Source organism: Amblyomma mixtum, chromosome 4 (assembly GCF_055824585.1).
Source record: "Amblyomma mixtum isolate Tamu chromosome 4, ASM5582458v1, whole genome shotgun sequence".
NCBI classification, from domain to species: Eukaryota; Metazoa; Arthropoda; class Arachnida; order Ixodida; family Ixodidae; genus Amblyomma; species Amblyomma mixtum.
In genome coordinates, this window is record NC_143015.1 from 48230449 (window position 1) to 48248886 (window position 18438).

An 18438-nucleotide genomic window follows, 5' to 3' on the forward strand; every position below is an offset into this window, starting at 1 on the left:
ACAAAATTTTTTCTCATTGCAGGTGCCATGTGCCACCTGTTGTCTCCTTTGAGGTCCATGGGATCCTGCCCTTAGCAGATATTAGATGACAGTCTCTTTTGTAGCCACATGTCGCCGATTGTGGGAGCCTAAGTAGTAATAACATATATTAGATTTATTCCCTCTCACTATGGCACCCCTGAGCTGCTTTGGGGAGTTAAACCTATATCAGCTAAACTAAAAGTTCCCAAAACTGGTTTGGCGATCTAGCGAGTGGCGCCGGTTGCTATGACATGAACACTGATCTTCTTTCTTGTGTCTTTCAGCAGTGACAAGGGTCTGTGCTCATCGAAGCGTCACTGAGAAAGCAAGAAGCCGTTCGCGTGCGCCGCACTTGGCGCTTTCGTCACGTGGGTGCCAGCGGAAACTAAGACCCGCTTCCTCGCCACCGCAAAGACGAGGGGAGTCAAATTGGTGCCTAGAGGTGAGCAGGACTGCGAATAATTGGACTCAAGTGGATCAAGTGAGCAGCCCAAGAAGGAGGGCGCTCTTTCTTACCGCTTATCTGTGCTGTCGGCGTTACTGAAACCAACCGTTACTGAAACCAAGCGCGTCAGGAAGCGCTCTACAGAATAGATTGATTCGCCCTTCACTACGTCATCCCTCATAGCCATAGCCGGAGTCGCTTTTGATGTTAAACCACTTTAAGCGAAACTAAACTTAATGTTCCCAAAACTGGTTTGGCCGTCTCTGGAGCTGCGCCAGTCACTCTGATATGCTTACTACTAACCTTCTTCCTCGTGTCTTCCAGCAGTGGCAAGAGTCCGTGCCCATCGAACCCTTATTGAGGAGGAAGGTGCCATGCGTGTTGGCAGCACTGTGCGCCTTTGTCACGTGGGGGCCAGCGGAAGCTTAGGCCCACTCACGCTCTACCGGAACCGGGAGGAGAGTGAAATTGGCGCCTAGAGGTGAGCAGCACCATGAACAGCTGGGATAAATTGGATCAAGTGAGCAGCCCCAGAATGGGGTGCTCTCTCTTACCGCTTTTCTGTGCCGTTGACTCCTATGAAAGCTGCGCATAAAACCCTGTTCTGAACTATACCAGAGCTTTGATCTTTTTTTTATTCCGCACAGAATATTTTCAACATGCTGAACGTGAATGGGAGTGATCTGTGTTGGTACTTATCAAGTCTAGGAATGCAAGTGGCAGGAACAAGGTGCAATTAAGGGACCATTACTTCAACTAAATGAGCTGACATCCATTTAATTTTTGTTTGGGGGCATGATGTTATAATTTGGGATTGTAAAAATGTGATGAAAAAAAAGCGCCCGAACGAAGCTGTTACTAAAACGAAGTGCGTCAGTGAGCGCTATAGAGGAGCAGCTAATACTATGAACGCAAAGGCGCTTTCATTTTCTCTCGTGCTGTGTGTGAACCTGAAGAGAAATGTGAGCGAGGACATGGAGGGAGATAGGAGTTTAATACGCTTGTGGAGCATGCGGCTTCTAACAGAGCGCACGTGATGATGAATCTGCAGTCATGACAGATATCTGTCTGGTTGTGGAGGATGCTTCCTCTTGCTGTGGTAATTATAGCCATTTGCCTCACTGTCTTCAACGACTTGTGCAGCTTACTGCGCACACAATCGGCGATGCCTGAGCATGCCCTCTTAGAAAATCTGAAGTTTAACTGCCCAATTTTGTTACCCGCACTTCGCACTGACACGAGTTTGCTGAGAGTACCTGTGCTATCTGCGGAAGCATTCCAATTCAGGTTGCGCTCCTTTAAACCTAAAGCTCCACTCTTGCGATGTTTTCAGAAGCAGAGGTTCATTCCATGTCTGTGGTGTTTTGAGTGCCTAGGCTAAACATTTTATCAAAGCAAGTACGCATCTTTACCTGGTTAAAACAGCTGCAGCATAAAAGGAAGAAGGATATGCGAGGTTTTTCAGGGAGGCCGGCTAATAACTTTTAAACTTGGGGTTTTTGGGGAGAAGAGCAGCTTTTTCATGAATAGTAATAGCCTCCTTGGTGGATGCCAAAAAAAAGGAAATCATGTTAATTAGTACATTTATTAGCTAAATTCTAAGAGTTCACTATTAAACTATTACACATAGGCACCTTATTGCAAATAGGGATTCGTAGCCGGACGTTAGTAGTAGCCATAACAGTCTTTACAGTTTTGAAAACACCGTTACCCTTGCCGCTGGGGCTCTAATTATTTAAGGCGTTTCTAGCGCCATTCGAAAACGGCGTGCTTGTAGGGCACACAGCTGCACCAGTCAAAAGTCGATGCTCAGTGAAACACTTACAAAATAACATTCTCTACTTCTCCAGCACTGCAGCAGCAAAGTAGCAAGCAGCAGGCAGCACTGCAGCTCGGGCGGGGATCTGTGCGTCCCGTGGTACGTGCGGCACACATTGTCACAATTGGAATGATGTCACTTTGAGCCCTCCCGCAAGCGCATGGTTTGCGGATGTCGCGAGTAATGGTCCAAATTATTTGAACCACTTTGGAAAGGATAATCGGGATTTCATAATTCTAAAAACTGACATGCCTATTGCTAACGACTGGCTAGAAATATCGAATTGCAGTCAGGTGCCTCTCGGTAATGCTTAAAACTTTAGCTATTATGATTATTCGATTCTTAACATAATGTTGTTTTCTGAAATCAGCAAACATTGTATTGCTATTCCATAAAAAGCTTCTATTTACCACAAAAACTCTTTACCTCAGATTAGTGGGGCCGTCCTCCATGAAGCACGTGGTGTACATTGCATTGAAGTTTTAAGAAGGACAAAGCTCATGCGTTCCTCAGCTATGTATGAAGACATAGACCAATTCTCTCACTAAATTTAGCAATTGGCTAACAGATGATGAACAATCCTGCCACCCTCCAAGTTTTTTTATTCATGAAGATGTTATTCTAAATATGTAATGCTGTAAACACTCCGTCCTCGAAAATGCATTTCACTATGGATGTCCCTGATTACAAAAATCAGTGGCATAAAAGTCTCTATATATACAGCTGGCTGCTGTTAATGTCTGTCACTTTTGGAGTTGATAAAAATTAGTCCATTGTCTTAAAACTCTCTGTTTACTAAACTGTGTCGCGGTCAGTGTTTAGCGAAACAATTTTGCCGCTGATGAAAACGACGTTTTAAAATGTGTTCTGAAAAGATAATTATCGCCATGAACTTAGGGGTAAAACTGATCTTCAGTAAAAGCTCCCACCATCAAAGTCTTTCGCAATAAATAATTATGACCTGGATGCCTGGCAAACAGCCAGTATGCGAATTTTCTTGTTTCGTTATTTGCCCTGCAAATCTTTTAGCACTTATTATTTGGGCTATCCTCAACATAACAGTTCATGCTGTATCGAAACATTCTTTTTTTTGTGTATTTATGCTCTAACGTTAGCACATGCAGCGTCATTTATCTTCTGGTCCATGTAGCTTGCTTTAGACCCATATACGTCATCATCATCATCCTGACTGCAGTCACTGCAGGGAAAAGGCCTCGCCTGTGTCTCCTAACCCTGTTCGTTGCCAGCTGCAGCCATTGCATCCCGGCAAACTTCTTTATCTCAGCCCCCACCTAACTTTCTGCCGCTCCCTGTCACACTTGCCTTCGGATTAGATGTCATGCGCAAGCCTATTTCTTCCGCTTGATTTCGGCTAGGATGTCTTGAACCCCCATCTGTTGCCTCACCCGCTGTGCCTGCCTTTGGCCTCCTAACTTTATTACAGTGTTCTAACTTCCATATCTCGCTTCGCTGTCCTTAACCTTACTCGAACCATATTTCTGCATCATAGGTGAGTACCAGTAAGATGCAAGTGTTGTATATTTTGTCTTCACGGTTATCCATAAACTGCTATTCATTGTCTGAAAGGACCTGCCATATGCGCTCCCCCCCATTATTATTCTTATAGTTATTTCCTTCTCATTGTCCGGATCAGCGGTCACTACCTGCCCTAAGTAGACGTATTCTCTTACTACTTCCAGCACCTCGCTACCAATTGCGAAGTGCTGTTCCCTTGCGGTATTATTGACCGTTACATTGGTTTTCTGAATGTTAGTTTTTTGACCCACTGTTCACCTCTGCCTGTCTATCTCATTGATCATGCTTTGCAGTTCTTGTCCGGAGTCACTCGGCAAGGCAATGTTATGAGCGAATCGCCGATTACTTGCAATTCTCCATTAACTGTTACCTATATAAAAGCATTTTTCTCTCTAGGTTCTGGTCTTCTTTCGGTGCAACTCTGCATGGCTCAGAAGCACAACAACGCGCACTAGAAAAGTTCTGGCCATTTTCTTGTTTCGTGAGTGAACAGGAGTTGGCGCACTGCTGTTTCAGTGTCTATTTGCTACATTGTGCTGTTCTTACCTCTTTCGAAAAAAATTCAATGAATTCAACTTCTTAACAAGAAGAATCGTGACACTTTCAGATGCAAGAAACATCCTTGTCATCAGACAGAAGTGACATACACATTTTAAGTGACTCTTATTTTTCGTGAATGATAGCGAATGAACCGAGCAGATCTGACATCGTCCTGGAAACCTGCTGCTGCCCTAGTGTTAACTTTCCTGTTGAAATGTGTTTTAGCATTAGAAGGGAAGAGCACGACTGAAATGAGTTGTACAGCCTGTCTTTGCTCCAGCCAGCAGGGCGACCTCTACAGGTTCCTTTGTTAGCAAGAAGGGAATTTTGCGTGTTTTTATTCGGCAGGAGTCCTGCAGTACGTGGAAGAAATGGAAGTTTACTACCAGAGCTATGAAATTAGTCATTGTGCTTGGAATGAATTTATGGGCATAAACAGCCAGGGAGGTATTTAGTTTTCACACCACCATCAAAAACCCGTGGTTCCATTTCCAAGGCCCCTGATAGAGCGGACTGAATCATTTTTGTCCGCTTTGTTTTTGGGGTTGCATCCATGCATAAGTGGCCTAGCTTCGGTGAAAAGTAGGACTTCGAGACTTAATTACACTCCATAGCACTGACGACTACTATAAAGCAAAATACACCACATTCCGGAATCATGCGGCAGTTTCCTATTTTTTAGTTCATAAGTATTCGTGCGAGGCGGATCGTTCATGCCTATACCCTAGCTTGTTGCCTTTAATCCCTTCTACGCCACTCCTATTTTTGAAGATGAATATAAATATTGTGTCCTGTTTCCCTTTAGAAATCACTGGCATATAGCTTTTCGGTATTTGGGGCTTTTTTTGCTGCTTAAAAAATAGTACATAACGTACATACTATGGTGGCGTAGTTTTTTTTTTTTTCAAGTAATGTGACGTTGTAGCAGAAACCATTTCATTACAAGTCGGTGGTTACTGCCCTCCATGCTTAACCGGATAGCTCTTTTATTCAATCCGGTCGAGACGAAAAAATTTGGTTGGAGGCAAAACGCGCAAAAATGCCCACATGTTTTGCGAAATCATAGCACGTTACTGAACCCCGGGCATCCAGATTTACCCTGAGCCGTTCACTACTGTTGCCCCCGTAGCCTGAGTCGCTTGGGGACGGTAAACCACCAACTGTTGGTTTTTTTTTTTGGAATACTGCGGAAGTTAAATTTCGCGTAACTGGGTCACTGACGTTCTTATTTCGTTCTGATTGGCAGCTCGAACCTTTCGCCAGGCCATCGTCCAAGCCGCGGGCGCCTCTTGTGTCTGGAGGATTATCATCGCGCGGGTGGCACCGACAGCCGGCTGTCGTCCAGCAGCCCTTAGTGACTCAGCCATGCAGAATCAATGGCTGCAAGTAAGGATGACTTCACATGCTTTTCCCACGTAGCAGATGCGAACATGACTCTATGGCCCATGATCTGAAGGGCACAGCTAAAGAACTGCAGACAAGCCTAGACATACACAGGACTTCGTAATAGCTTAACATCCACAGCTTAAAACTCAAAATAATGTTTACGCATGTCGTGAAATACGAGTGGCGTGTACAGCACTGCTCAGTTTAGCATTTTCTTCACTGGAATAACCATGCATGGGTTTGCCTGAATTTAAGAGGTGATGTAATTTACAAGCTTTTTTTTGCGGTAGATGTCTCTGAGCACGCTCGTATTCATAATATCCACCTCCGATGTTCACATTATTCAATGTTACTAAGAAACTGAATGTGCACAATCGGCGCAAAACACCTCTTAGGTGAGATATTGGTATTATGTACAGCGTGTGCTCTATTTTCAACTTTCTGAGAAAAAGTGATAATGCTGCCATCATAAGCTCCACCTATTTCTCTGAAAGAAAAACGTGTTGTTTCTTTAGCGATACATACTATGAACAAAGCGAGAACTCATAATTATTGCTATTTACTGGATGATGCAACTGGATTAACATTCAAAAGCTCTTGGCTTGATGAGACAGGTTTTTGTGCTATTGCTGTGTTCTTTCCTTGCTACTAAGGACTAAAATACCGAAGGTTTAAAAACATGTGGCATGACGAGGCAGGTTACTGCATTTCTCCTGTGTCCTTTCTTTGCTATTGATAACTAATCTGACGTTCAAAAGATACTGCCATGAAAAGACAGGTCACCGCGTTTCTGTTGTGTTCTTTTCTTGCTATTAATTACTAAAATAACGAAGCTTCAAAAACTTGTGGCATGATGAGACAGGTTACTGCATTTCTCCTGTGTTATTTCTTTGCTACTGATAACTGACCTGACCCTCAAAATCTTCTGGCACGAGGAGACAGGTTACAGCGTTTCTGCTGTGTTCTTTCTTTGCAGCTAATAACTAAACTGATCTTCAAAAACCTGGTTCATCGATAAGACAGGTTATTGCGATTCTGCTGTAATCTTCTTTGCTACTAATATCTATACCTAACGTTCAAAAACTAGTGGCATGACGGGAACAGTTATTGCATTTCTCCTGTGTTTTTTCTTTGCTATCACATCTAACCTAACCTTGAAAAGCTATTGGCATGACGAGGCAGGTTACTGCGTTTATCATGGGATACTGTTTTTGTCCTTGCAATAGATAACTAACCGCCACGACAAGACAGGTTACCGTGTGTATGCTGTGTTCATTTTTGCTACTAGCAACTAACCTAACCTTTAAAAGCTAGCGACTCGAGAATACCGGTCACGGCAATTGTCCTGTGTTCTTTCTTCGAAACTTATAACCTAACCATCAAAAGCAAGTGCCATGAGGAGGCAGATTGCTGCGTTTCTGCTGTACTCATTCTATGCGACTAATAAGCTGTGTGCTTGTGAATGATACATGCGCAGAACGACGTGAGGTGACACAAGAAGGAAGAAAGAACCATTGGGGAACGTACGAAACGTGTTCTGCAAATACGAGCTCAATTAAATTATCGCTTAGGCCACGGTGGCATGCGTCTCTAGTTGCTAGTCGACAGCGGAGGGATTTGTAACAGTGGTTTTCTCTCGTAGCTGGGATGACCTGCGGCTCAAGCGGCCGTCGGTAAACTCACCCGAAAAATGAAGCCGCTGTCAACGTCTGGAAGGCTGCCGTCACGTGGGTGGAAGGCAGAGTGACCATCGAGTGAGTGTGATAAGTTCGGGGTCTGGCCTTTGGCATTATTTTTCTGGACATGAGCTTCCCGCGGGATAACGCCGAATGTCGATCATAAAGTTAATAGCCATTTCCCAACTGATAGTCACTCAAGAGTAAAAATTATATTGCCTTTTATTACTAGTATTTATGCCGATAATAATCACAATATTAAAATGATTACAATAGGAAATAAACGCAGGTGATGACATACTTGTCAAAATCAAGGAAAAATGGGCTTGGATGGGACATATAATGCGAAGGGAAGATATATCCGCTGGTCCTTTTTGTCTAATTGGTTTTTTGTAACTTCTGACATGGGCGTTGGCCACTTTCCTTTTACTATCGGGAAAGCAATGCTACTCCCGGGAACGGTCTTTCGTGTAGCGGCGGCCACTTCACACGATTGACCTTTAGAATGACTCCTGACGTCATACCATGCCTAGTGACGTCACAGCGTGCTGGCATACCTGGAGTGAGAGACGGGCTACCAACTCGGCTCGTCGGTTAACGGCGGCCGCTTGGCCGCTTTTTCTGGGATATCCTCTGCTTGGTGTCGGCTTTCTTCCACACTTCTTGAGAGTTTTGCAACAAGTACTAATGGAATCGATTCCAAGAGAAGGTAGGCATAGCAGGTTGTGGGGAAAAGTTAGGTGAGCGAATAAGATTAAGAGAACGAATGCGATGGCCAGTGGCCTCACCCGAGAGCTCAGCCGTCTCACTCAGCTCTCGCTCGGCAGCAGTGGGTGTGTAGACGCCGATATTGGATGCCAATGACAGGGAAAGCTACGAAGCTCTTTAGTCTACCACGATCATGTGCACTTGAGTACCTTAAATTCTAGCCGAGAAATTTCACCATGCTCATCAGAAAGACTGGATTGCAATGAAAGATATCATTTCGGAGGATAAAGATTGAAAAATATACATGCTTTTGCTAGAAAAAATTGGAGAGTTTGAGCCCCTTTTGTATAGGCAACTTACTTGACCTCGAATTCAACATTTCATAAGCACGTCAGAGCTCTAGTGGTGGTCTCCAATAGAAAGTGATCGGCACTCGTGTCTACGAAGATTGCGCAAGATATGCCCACTGCCTGACGACTGTGGTCCCGCGATTCCCTGTAGCTTCCTCTCCACTGAAACATAGCTTGCCATTCAATGAGTAGTGCGAAATTATCTTTACAATAAAATGCGGGTTCGATCCCGGCCGTGCCGGTTGCATTTCTTTGGAGGAGAAATTCTAGAGGCCTGTGTACTGTGGGATGCCTTTGCACGTTAAAGAACACCAGGTGGTCGAAATTTCCGGAGCCCTCCACTACAGCGTCTCTCAAAGCCTGAGTCGCTTTGGGACATTAAACCCCATAAACCTAAACCAACCAATAAAAAAGGAGAAGTATACACCCTATTTGTGGCACTTTCTTTTGATATACCACTTTGTGGACACTTCCACAATACCGGCCCAAGTAAGCTTCGAAGATCATTGCATTAAAATACACTGGCTGCTTAGTCTTACAAAGGCAAAAGTAACACTGCAGTCTGCCATATGCCAGCGCGATACATGGCTTCATCATCCATAAAGTATTTTTATGTAATCAGCCTCTAAGAGCGTCAAATACATCGTTCCATAGTATAGTCCAAATTTACTCCTTAACTGATAGCTAATTTTTAGTCTTGCCTACGTGTGTCTAAATTGCCGCAAAGCTACTTTCCAGTATTTTGCTCTTTTAAAATAAGCATGTCTCGGTATCTTTCCTGAGCTACGTTTATGTTCACTTTGACATTGCACACTTTACCCAGTGCAGGCACCGATCAGAATCTGTCTCCTCCTCGATGGTGGAATGATTAACGCACTCTCCAACGCATGGATTATACCTGTCTTCGTATTAGCTAAGGACAAAGGGCTAGAGAGAGACAGAGAGAGATGAACGGAATGGCTGAGAGGTTAACTAGCTGACACCTAGCATGCTATCCTACTCCCCTTGGGAAGGGGAACGGACAGATAAGTAGAAAAGGGGAGAGGAAAGAGAGATAACCTTTTCACGGGTCAGTACACATGGAAAGGAGTCGTATCTCTTGCTAAATGTTCTTTAGAAGTTAGAGCTGCTCGCAAAAGTTGGCGTCAGAACAAAACCACTAAAAAAATTGATTTCTTAGCACTTTATACGTGCAGCACTTGCTTCAACCTGTCCTCTGGAATTTTCTGCTCTACTCGTACACCGTGACGCTCAGCGTTTTGCCATACACACATCACTAGTTATGATAACGATATCATTCAGAATGCATGACAGTGTAGAGCTTTGTGCGCCAGATGAAGATGTAGTGATATTTCATGATTGCGCTTCTAAGACATTGTTTCATCACATTGCTTTTTTCAGTAGAGCGCATGCTTCCAGGGTGTGACTAAATTAACATACTTTCGTGGCTATCTCTTATTCCGAAGAGTTTTTTGTCTGCACCTCTGAGGCTCTAATTCTAGGCTGAATGCGGGAGGAAGCCTGTTATCCTCGACGCAGGCAGTAGTAGCCAGAGCCCGTGGTGATGGAATTCTGTATGCCGAGGCGGACGATATGGGCGTCTGAAACGCTTGATGTGCTCTCATCACGTGGGTGCTATGGAAGGTGGGTGCCACGTGGGTGCCATGGCCCAGTTCCAAGCTCACTTTACTCGCTTGGCCCGCTGAAATACGCTGGTTTTCCTGGCCGTCACAAAGCTTCCCGCTTACATCGAGCTATCTTTCCTAGATAGCTAATACTCTGATGTGCATATTGTAAGGCCAATAAAATCTAAAAACCTGGCATATAAGCTGTTTGCTTCAGCAGCGTCTAGCCATTGATATATAATAAGGTTTTGTGGTGCCGTCATCGTGTCATATCTTATCGCGAGTTAGTGTTCTTATGCTGTCCTGTGAGCGAGAACGAATCATGTGCCTGCCTCGAGCTATAGTCATTTCTTGCGCTCAACCCTATGCTAAAATAACTAAATCATATTTCTGTCAACATATAGCTGTCATCAAATTCCTGCCAGTCCCCAGTATATACACTATTTTCAGTCTGCCATATCACTGAGCGTAGAAGTGACGCAGTATCTGTGCTGTTGGCGTAGGGAGCTGCCAGTATGAATTTGTCCGATCAGTGCGCACATCTAGGACACAGTTGGTGCTTTCAATAACTCACGCTCATTAAGTGTTGGATACAGTGTCTTATTGCTTTAATGTATGAGCATGTTTGTTCAGGAGAAGCAAGGCATTGTCAGGTTCGAAACCACAATTACCTTGGTTTTTCTTAATTTATGCGATGCAAATCAGAACCAGAATAATAAAAAAAGAATGTTTGTTATTATTGCAGCTGGCCACACCAGCTCATGCTTGCAGATGTTGAGTTTCTGGCAGCAAATTTTTGCTGCCAAAAACTCTGAACTGAACAGAAGCTCTGAACTGTCTGCCAGAAACTGAATTTTTCTTGCAATGACCTCCCCCTGTGTTGAGGTTACAGCATGCTACCAATGAAGAAAAGTGACGCTGTAGGGGAACAATGTCAAATTCAGTCCCCACGCAACGCGCTGCTAGTTTGTGATTTTGCACACTTCAGTCCTATTTCCACAAATGCGTGCCGTGCGCAATTTCGACAGACTGACTGCTGAGGAGACGACTAACAGGGGACACGCCGCCGCATAGAGGTGAAATTTCGACGTGTAAGACGCAGCTGAATGCTACGTTGTCTGTAAAAAAAAAGTAAAATAAAAGAGGACATTAAGAAAAATTTAATCTGACGTTAAGAAAAATTTTATCTACTGACTCACTAAGCATGGTAACAGCGTGGCACTCCACACATGCAGTGCATTCCTTAATAGCACGTAAATTCTACATAAATAAACGAAAAATACACAAGAAGTAAAATTATGCTGCGCGCCCAGCCATGCCAGCATAGCCGCTACCGAAAGAGCCGATGTCTGTGCGCGGCTCGAGCTTACCAAAGCAAACTAGGGAAAGGAAATATTCTGCACATAGATTGCTCAACATAGATAAAGAGCAAACTAATAAAAATGGCAGTCCACTTGATTGTTGCAGCTGGTAAAGCCGATCCATGGCGAATGAAATAGTGTCAGTACCAAGAAGGCCTTGTGGAAGTCTCTCCTATTGCGTATTGCCGCTTTACAGTTAATGCTTCTTTACAGTTACTGCCTCTTTACAGCCTCTTTACAGCTTACATAGTATTCCGTTTTTACACTAATTGCTTCTTTACCGCCTCTTTACAGTTCACAGATATTTCCTCTTTACAGTTTTTGAAACGATGCTTGATCGTTTCAGGAGCATCACAAAGGTGACATTCACCGTAGAGACAAAAATGCACTTTTTTTCTGCAGTCCTGCATTAACTATTAGTATCTCAGCGTGTAGATTAAAGAAAAATGTTTTTGTACATAGTGTGAGGGGCGTTTCATGTACCCTCTTGAGTACGTCACAACCTGGTAAACCAAAATACCCAGAGCGAGACATTAGCAGAGGAAAGAGCAAAACAATTGTTTGTATACAACAGTTTCCGCGTCACCAATACAGGAATTCCGGGGAAAAATGAACAAGCAGGAAACGAGTAGACAAATGCACCCCATGCATGAATTCCCACAAGCAATTCTGATCAGAAACATTGGAAGACCCAGTGATGCTAGGTAAAGCGTGAACTAAATTGACTTGCAAGAATGCACGCACCATTTGGTGGGCAGTGCCTTGGAGAAACAAGAATTGTGAAAACATTTGTCAGACATGCAGGTGGACTTAACCGAGGCCACCAGCACTGAAGACTCCTTAGCTGGAACGGCATAAAAAGTGGACCTAGGGATCGCGTTGTGCGCTTTCAGTGCATGAAATGTTTGTGTACTGATGCGTGCGTGAATAATAAATACCCTTGCAGCCCTGGAACATGCTGCCGCGTTCCACTCTTAAAAGCGATGCATACACGTCCTGCAATTTTTGCCACATGACAGCCTCAGCTGTTCATGCAACACAAATCCAACTTGCACTCACACGCACAACACACACATATGGTCTTGTATCCACACTCGATTCTCACTCCGAAGGTTCAAGATCGTATCGTGGGGTATTCGTGTCCTTTTATTGCCTTTTCCTTTCATATTAAATGTGTAATAAGTGCTTCCAGAAACTATTCTGTGCATTGCCTTCACATGTTACACTTGCTTTCCCCTTGGAACAGGTACTTATGGGCACTGTCAGCTGCACTCTTTTGATAGGGATGAACAAGTAAACCGTTTGCAGTCAGTCTCGAAAAGGACTAATGGTTCTGGGAGAACTGTACTTTCCCAAAAGCACTTACCTCTTCTCTTCTTTTTTGGTATTTTTCATGGAATATAATTACTTGCGACCACAGCACAAAATATTAGTTATTGAGCACACTCACTCACAGCAATAATTATGTTCATGAAATGCTCGAGTTACATTCATTTTTAGTTCTGAGTGACAGTGTTGTGAAGTATGAATAATATATGTCGTATGGGGCATGCATTAGCGTGTGTTCAAGTGTGTCCCCTGCTTTTTGTCCAAATCAGATAGAAAACGAAGGTCTCCATCTCTACTCAATGCACACATTTTCTGTCGTCCTTTTCCTCAAAGCCAAATTTTTGCAGCGGTGGCTCGATGGTTATTGTGTTTAGCTGCTTTCCCAGAAGACGCGGGTTCGATCCCGGCTGCAACATTTTCATTTAGATGGAGGCGAAATTCTAGAGGCCAGTGCGCTGTGCAATCTCAACCCCCGGTAAATAACCCCAGCTGGCCGAAATCACCCGGAGCCCTACACTATGGCGTCCCTTACAGCCAAGTCGCTCTCAGGCGTTAAACTCCATATAGGAAACCAAACGGAATTTTTCTCATTGCAGGTGTCATGTGCCACCTGTTCTCTCCTTTGAGGTCCATGGCGTCCTGCCCTTAGCAGATATGAGATGACTGTCTCTTTTGTAACCACATCTCACCGATTGTGGGAGCCTAAGTAGTAATAACATATAATAGATTTATTCCCCCTCACTATGGCACCCCTGAGCTGCTTTGGGAAGTTAAACCTGTATAAACTAAACTAAACGTTCCCAAAACTGGTTTGGCGATCTTGCGAGTGGCGCCGGTTGCTATGATACGAACACTGATCTTCTTTCTTGTGTCTTTCAGCAGTGACAAGAGTCTGTGCCCATCGAACCGTCACTGAGAAAGCAAGAAGCCGTTCGCGTGCGCCGCACTTGGCGCTTTCGTCACGTGGGTGCCAGCTGAAACCAAGACCCTCTTCGTCGCCACCGCAACGATGAGCGGAGCGAAATTGGTGCCTAAAGGTGAGCAGGACTGCGAATAATTGGACTCAAGTGGATCAAGTGAGGAGCCCAAGAATGGGGGCGCTCATTCTTACCGCTTATCTGTGCTGTCGGCGTTACTAAAACCAGCCGTTACTGAAACCAAGCGCGTCAGGAAGCGCTCTACAGAATAGATTGATGCGCCCTTCACTACGTCATAATATTCCTACACTTTAGGAAAGCCTTCGATCAGGTAAATCATAGAAAACTTTTAAGCAAATTTCAATCAGTACTCAAAAACTCAAATATAGTTCGTTGGCTGGAAAGTTTTCTTGTTTGCCGCAGGCAATTTGTAAGTATTGATGGGAGCGCATCCCAAGTGTGTGACGTGACATCGGGAGTACCACAGGGCTCGGTACTCGGACCGTTATTGTTTCTTGTTTACATAAACGACCTCCTTGAAGATTCAGAAATCAAGGCCAGATTATTTGCAGACGATTGGATTATTTATACTAATGTTAAATCAGTTGAAGATCAAGTTAAACTTAATGGTTACCTGCTCAACATTAGCGAATGGTGTAGAAAGTGGCAAATGCCTTTAAACCCCAGTAAAACAGTATGTATGACAATCACACACAAACATCAGCCACTCGAATTTGACTACTCATTACAAGAAAACAAACTTAATCGAGTAACAGAATATACATACCTGGGAGTGACAATTACTTCAGACCTGCGTTGGAACACTCACGTACATAACATTGTTGCTAAAGCAAATAAAAGATTAGGATTCATTAGGCGGTCACTTAAGCATGCTACACAGGATACTAAACTTACGGCTTATAAGATGCTCGTACGCCCTATAATGGAATATGCGTGTGAGGTGTGGGATCCCTACACTCAAACACTTGCAGCTGAACTGGAGCGAGTGCAGCGACGTACACTTCGCTTTATCTATTCTCGCTTCCGAAGAGAAGATCAGGTAACCTCACTTTACACTTTAGTGAACTTGCGCCCTCTTCAATGTCGCCGGAAACAAAAAAGACTCATTCTTTTCTATAAGATTATGAACAACATGGTACATATCGATAAGCAGCAGTACATAAGCGAAAGTACTTCACGTATCACTCGGGGTAAACATTGCAGACACGTAAAAGAACAAAAGTTTTCTAAGCACTGCTACAAGCATTCCTTCTTCCTGTCCACAGCGAGAGAATGGAACAGACTGCCAGAGAATGTGGTGCTCGCATCGGGTGTTGATGTGTTCTCTGCTGGAGTTCGTGATTTGTTGGTATAGTGCCTAATATAATGCGCCTTGCATTTGTGTTGGGCATGGTGTTTTCACATTGTTTTCTGTTTAGTTGCAGCGATATTTTTGCGCATTTTTATTTGTTGCTTAGAGGTAAGTTCCATTTTTTGATATGTTAAAACTTGGCACCGACTGGACGGTGCTGGTGTTTTGTTTGTCGTGTTCCGCCTTTGTAATCTGTACCTTGTATCACTCCTATCTTGGTCCTGACCGGACTGATAGTATCTCTAATAAATAAATAAATAAATAAATAAATAAATAAATAAATAAATAAATAAATAAATAAATAAATAAATAAATAAATAAATAAATAAATAAATAAATAAATAAATAAATAAATAAATAAATAAATAAATAAATAAATAAATAAATAAATAAATAAATAAATAAATAAATAAATAAATAAATAAATAAATAAATAAATAAATAAATAAATAAATAAATAAATAAATAAAAATAAATAAAAATCCCTCATAGCCGGAGTCGCTTTTGATGTTAAACCCCTTTAAGCTAAACTGAAGGTTCCCAAAACTGGTTTGGCCGTCTCTAGAGCTGCGCCAGTCACTCTGATATGCTTACTGACCTTATTCCTCGTGTCTTCCAGCAGTGGCAAGAGTCCGTGCACATCGAACCCTCTTTGAGGAGGAAGCTGCCATGCGTGTAGGCAGCACTGTGCGCCTTCGTCACGTGGGTGCCAGCGGAAGCTTAGGCCCACTCCCTCTCTACCGCAACACTGAGGGGAGTGAAATTGGTGCCCAGAGGTGAGCAGCACCATGAATAACTCGGTGAAATTGGATCAAGTGAGCAGCCCCAGAATGGGGCTGCTCATTTTTACCGCTTATCGGTGCCGTTGACTCCTATGAAAGCTGCGCATAAAACACTCTTCTCAACTATACCAGAGCTTTAATCTTTTTCTTATTCCGCACAGAATATTTTCAACATGCTGAACATGAATGGGAGTGATCTGTGTTGGTACTTATCAAGTCTAGGAAGGCAAGTGGCAGGAACAAGGTGCAATAAAGGGACCATTACTTCAACTAAATGAGCTGACATCCATTTAAGTTTTGTTTGGGGGCATGATGTTATAATTTGGGATTGTAAAAATGTGATGAAAAAAAAAGTGCGCGACCGAAGCTGTTACTAAAACCAAGTGCGTCAGTGAGCGCTATAGAGGAGCAGCTAATACTATGAACGCAACGGCGCTTTCATTTTCTCTCGTCCTTTGCGGGAACCTGAAGAGAACTGTGAGCGAGGGCATGGAGGGAGTTAGGTGTTTAGCACGCTTGTGGGGCATGCGGCTTCTAACAGAGCGCACGTGATTAAGAATCTGCAGTCATGGCAGATTATCTGGTTGTGGAGGATGCCTGCTCTTGCTGTGGTAATTATAGCCATTTGCCTCACTGTCTTCAACGACTTTTGCGGCTTGCTGCGCACACAATCGGCGATGCCTGAGCATCACCTCTTAGAAAATCTAAAGTTTAACTGCCCAATTTTGTTACCCGCACTTCGCACTGACACGAGTTTGCTGCGAGTACCTGTGCTATCTGCGGAAGCATTCGAATTCAGGTTGCGCTCCTTTAAACCTAAAGCCGCACTCTTGTAATGCTTTCAGAAGCAGTGGATCATTCCATGTCTGTGGAGTTTTGAGTGCCTGGGCAAAACATTTTATAAAAGCAAGTACGCATCCTTACCTGGTGAAAAACAGCTGAAGCATAAAGAGGAGAAGCATGTGCCAGGATTTTCAGGGAAGGCGGCTAATAATTTTTAAACATAGGGTTTTTGAGGAGAAGAGCAGCTTTTTCCTGAATAGTAATAGCCTCGTTGGTGGATGCCAAAAAAAAGAAATCATGTTAATTAGTAACTTGAATAGCTAAATTGGAAGAGTTCACTTTTAAATTATTACACGTAGGCACCTGTTTGCAACTAGGGATTCGTAGCCGGACGTTAGCAGTAGCCGTAAATGTTTTTATAGTTTTGAAAACACTATTACCCTTGCCGCTGCGGCGCGACAAATTTGAGCCGTTTCTCGCACCCTTCAAAAACCGCGTGCTTGTAGGGCACACAGCTGCGCCAGTCAAAAGTCAACGCTCCGTGAAACACGGAGATCATGACATTCTCTACTTCACCAGCACTGCAGCAGCTATGTGGCAAGCAGCGGTGAGCACTGCAGCTCGGGCGAGGTTCAGTGTGTCCCGTGGTACGTGGGGCACACATTCTCACCATTGGATTGATGTCACTTCGCGCCCTCCCGCAGGCGCGTGGTCTTCAGATGTCGCGAGAAATTGTCCAAATTATTTGAACCACTTTGGAAAGGATAATTGCGATCTCAGAATTGTAAAAACGGACATGGTTATTACTTACGACTGGCTAGAAATATCGAATTGCAATAAGGCGCCTCTCGGTAATGCTTAAAACGTTAGCTATTATAAATATTTGATTCTTAACATGATGTTGTTTTCTGACATCAGCAAACACTTTTATGGCTATTCCACAAAAAGTTTCTATTTACCACAAAAACTCTTTACCTCAGATTAGTGGGGCCATCCTCCCTGAAGCACCTGGTATACATTGCATAGAAGTTTTACGAAGGACAGAGCTCCTGCGTTCCTCGGCTATGTATGAAGGCATATACTAATTCTCCCACTAAATTTATCAATTGGTTAACAGATGACGAACAATCTTGCCACCGTCCAAGGTTTTTTGTGTTCATGAAGATGTTACCCGAAATATCTAATGCTGTAAACACTCTGTCCCCGTACATGCATTTCGCTATGGAAGTCCCTCACTACAAAAATCGGTGGCATCAAAGTCTCTCGGTATACACCTGGCAGCTGTTAATGTCTGTCACTTTTGGAGTCGATAAAAATTAGTCCATTGTCTTAAAAGTCTCTGTTTACTAAACTCTGTCGCTGTCAATGTTTGGCAAAACAATTCTGCCGCTGATGAAAATGACGTTTTAAAGTGTTCTCATGAGATAATTACCGCCATGAACTTGCCGGGTAAAACTCATCTTCAATAAAAGCTCCCACCATGAAAATCTTTCACAATAAATAATTATCACCTGAATGTCTGGCAATGCGAATTGCCAGGATGCGAATTGCCAGTATGCGAATTTTCTTGTGTCGTTATTTGTCCTGCAAATCCTTTAGCACTTATTTGGGCTATCAGCAACAAAACAGTTCAGGCTGTATCAAAAAATTCTTTTTTGTGTGTTTATTCTCTAACACTAGCATATGCAGCGTCATTCGTCTTCTGGTCCACGTGGCTTGCTTTAGACCCCGTATACGTCATCATCATCATCCTGACTACAGCCACTGCAGGGCATAGGCTTTGCCTGT

At 43.4% G+C, this 18438-nt stretch overlaps 1 protein-coding gene across 17 annotated transcripts in view; it reads left to right on the plus strand.

Moving 5' to 3' along the window:
* The window catches only part of LOC149346438 (uncharacterized), a 137390-nt gene that overhangs the window by 45859 nt on the left and 73093 nt on the right, over positions 1-18438 (plus strand). For 13 of the 17 annotated variants that reach the window (XR_016292385.1, XR_016292384.1, XR_016292383.1 and 10 more), the window contains 6 exons: positions 306-463; positions 791-947; positions 5608-5747; positions 7390-7501; positions 13676-13833; positions 15705-15861. The gene's annotated coding sequence lies outside the window, so the exon portion shown is untranslated. The remainder of the gene's footprint in view (positions 1-305; positions 464-790; positions 948-5607; positions 5748-7389; positions 7502-13675; positions 13834-15704; positions 15862-18438) is intronic. The other 4 variants (XM_089586437.1, XM_089586440.1, XM_089586439.1 and 1 more) reach the window with 4 other exon arrangements.